Here is a 3,935-nt window from a genome sequence, read left to right as displayed (position 1 = left end):
TAATAAGATGACTGAGCGTGAAGTCGAGCCCCGCCTTCACCGCAAAAAATCTCATCATCAACACTATCCGCCAAAATGACGGATGGATCTGTGCCAAGGTAACCCGATACTTCGAACAGAAATCTAGCACAACCCTATCAATGGGACCCAGTGTGAAGGGATACGTGTACACATTCAAAAATCCATCGGCACGATCCGTGATGCCCTCATTCGGGGAAAGTATCCGCAACACTACTTTCTCCCCCCAACCACAGTCTCTTCTCACTAACCCAAGGTGTTCTTCTCCTATCAAAGAAGCAATCTTCGAGGTACGCTCTCGTTGGTCCTGAATATCGGAGGCGGAACTCTCCCCTCTCTGCCGGACAGACCCCGATGCAGTAGTCATGGAGGTGGCAAAATAAGAGAACTAGAGCAGGAATTTATGCAAATACGTTAGTACTGAAGTAACGAAATGTTCAACACAGAAAAATAAAGCTAACCGCTTCAAATAATGGGGTCTCCAAAGGGGCACAAACAACCCTATATATGGAAAAAGCGGCAACGATCCACTTGCCTAAAAGGCCAACGATATCATCACCAATCCCGAGGCGGTACCCGACCTCTAGAATCTCCATCAAAGGGAAGTTAGGCTCCAAGGGGCCAGCGGCATCACCAGTCCCGAGGTGGTACCCGACCTCGAGGATCTCCATCATGATGAAGTTAGGCTCCAGGAAGCCGATGACATCATCGCCAATCCCGAGGTGGTACCCGACCTTGAGTATCTCCATCAATAAAAAGTTAGGCTTCAGGAAGCCGACGACATCATCACCAACCCCGAGGTGGTACCCGACCTCAAGGATCTCCATCAAAGGAAAGTTAGGCTCTAGGAAGCTGACGGCATCATTACAAGTCCCGAGGTGGTACCCAACCTCGAGGACCTCCGTCAAAAAGGAATTAGGCTCTAAAGAAATAAGCATTTAAACTCCACCCATATGGGCCTGATCACGGGGTACTATCAAAGTTCGGGTGAAACCTCTTTTATGATCTACCTACAACTCCTTAGGGCTATCTACGCTAAGTTCAAAGCAGGTTTCCGGGTGGCTCAGGTTTGAATGAACCCTGCTCGGGGACTGCCCTCGAGAGCTTAAAGGCAGACCCTATTCTAGGGCTCCCGAGCGAAATTCCCTCGAAGAGTATTACAAGGCCTAAAGACTGTTCTCGAAAGTCTAAAGGTTCAAAGCGTTATCTTCATTCAGCCCGAAGTAACGGTACCGACGACCTGAATCTATTGGTCAAATCTAGGTTTAGCCCGAGGAAAGGCAAAGGGTTCCACGGGGAGCCCTACTAATCAATCAAAGGTTAGAGAAATATACTCCCACCCCGCTAGGATCATGCATTCAGTGTTTTCGTAAGCACAAATAAAAGGAAAAATAGCAAGCATCAAAGACAGAATTGAAGAAACATCTTTGTATTCATGAACATTCAATTACAAAAGTCCACGAGGGGTCCTTATATATGATTACAAAAGCCCACGGAGGGTTCTTATACAGAAACACAGAAGCTAAAGGGTACACGTATAGTAAAAGCCTAAGAGCCTAGCCTACTCTTAAAGGTGCTTCCTCAGCAGCAACATCTTCGAGCATCATCTCCTCGGGCACGCATCCTCGGCGGCAATATCTTTGACCGCCACCTCCTCTAGGGTTTCATCTCTATCATACGGAATGGCATCTTCAAAAGGGGAGATAAAGAGGAGGAAAGTGGTGGAGAAGAGCAAAGTGACACAGAAGAAGCAGAATAGAATCGAGAAGTGGCTGGGTGAAAATCTGGCTAGGATGGACCTCGCCACCGCTACTATTGCGAAGCCACTTCTAAAGACATCACACCGGTGCGGGATGCAACAGTTAGTAGATAGTGCCACCTCACTCCACGGAAAGCAAAAGGAGCGAGGCGCCGCACCGGATAGTTGGGGGAGGTGAGCAGCGGTGTAGAGTCCGAACACCCCCCTGAGCAGCGGTGTAAAGTCCAAATATCCCCCCGAACCAAGGGAAATCGGCCCCTTACCTCGTCATCCCGAGCCAACGATGATAACATCAACAACAACAACAACAATAACAAAATGGCGTAATCTCGATCGACTAAAGAAAGCCTAGGAGATAGGCCGCGGCATGGCTGATGGAAACGCCGCCTTAAAATCTTGAGGCCATGGGCCTCAAACATGGTAAACAACAATGGTTAAGGATGGTAAGAAGAAAAGAACGGATATGTATGCGAAAACACTCGGATGAAAGGTTGATCTCAGGAGGCTCCCATTTATAGGAAGGACGACAGCATAACCGACGCCGCCATTATTGCATTCAAAAGACGTAACAGCAAGCACATTTAATGCGTGTTTGGGAGCTAAACCGGCGGCGACGTTATAGCTTTGGAGAATGCAAAATCATAACTCTTTGAATGATCCTGGAGAAGTGTAACGACGGGGCATTTCGGCTATCATAGAGGCTTGCATCATCGATATTATGTCATCACAGGAAGCCCGAAGAGTTGGATGTCAAAACTGTTTCTTGTCGCTCCTCTCTAAGAATCGCGGGGACTATCTATATATGGAGAAATCGGAGGCTCTAATTTCTCGTCCTTAAGGCACTTCGGAAGATCACCTCCAAGGCTCGAGGCCACGGACGAGTATCCTCCCTCGAGGGTCATCGACACTCGACCTCATGGTAGCAATGATCACGGTAATGGTAGAAATGGGAAGTTCCCAAGGCACACGCCTACGGCTGACAGAGTCTGTTGGTCTACTCTAAATCTGAATCAGGGTGTAATTTAGCTGTCCCATCTCCATATCATCGGAATTAATGCATTTTGTATTATGTTGGGATTCCCCTCCTATATAAAGGGGATCCTCGTCATTTTGTAACCCTCTGTGCTTCAGTTACTCCACACTAATATACAAGAACATTCTCTCTGCTTTCTAACACACTTTCTTGTTATTATTGCTTTCATTTATTATCTTCATACTTGTTCATCATTTATTGCTTATCATTGTCCATAAAGAGCCTTCGCCAATTTTATTATAGATGTTAGTCATACCCCGATCGCCCCCGATAGCTCACTGTCGAGCCACAGAATCGACCTCGAGGTCCCTGAATCAACAAGCTCGAGGCCCCGATTGTTAGCCCCTCGGTTTGATTATCACCTTATCTTTAGCTCTTATTTCGTTTCTAAACCTCATACACATAGCATCAACTGCTTAACAACTATCATAAAAATAGATCACGTACTTTTTGAGCCCCATTAACAATTTTAATTGTAATTACCATTTTTACGATAAACAATCGTACTGATGTCCCTTTTGTCGGGGACACTGCATTTCATGCCTACAGGTCTTGATAGACAGCTGGATAGACTCTCCCAATAGACAAAGCCAAACATCAGCTTGGTTGGTAAGCTCCACTTCCCCGGAGTTACCAGGNCAGCCTCCACAGTTATATATATATATATATATATATATATATATATATATATGAGCTTTGGGTATGTTTACCCCTTAGATAAGAGAGACAATATTTTCATATGATTCAGAATATAGCCTCATCGGCCTAAGTTGATGGTTACCCCTCCAGAGTATACAGTTATAGAGTGGTACGCTCGGGCCGTATATGGTCGGGTGCCGGCCATGCCTCGTCAGGTTTGGGGCGTGACTAATTTACTCTATGGTTAGATTTGGTCCCTATATTAAAAATTTGAGCAAATATAAGCCTTGTAAAGTTACCCTTTCTATAAAGAAGAATTAACCCAAATAGCCGTCCACCCAATTGGTTAAACAAAAAATAGACGGTGAAGGTATAATATATGTACTATATGTGTATTGTTACGTATAATTAATATATAATCTATGTATATGCTAGAAAAAATAAAGAACGAATATAACCGGTTATTTGTGTAAAGATCCCTTCTAT

Source organism: Nicotiana attenuata, unplaced genomic scaffold (assembly GCF_001879085.1).
Source record: "Nicotiana attenuata strain UT unplaced genomic scaffold, NIATTr2, whole genome shotgun sequence".
Lineage (NCBI taxonomy): Eukaryota > Viridiplantae > Streptophyta > Magnoliopsida > Solanales > Solanaceae > Nicotiana > Nicotiana attenuata.
This window is presented reverse-complemented; position numbering follows the sequence as displayed.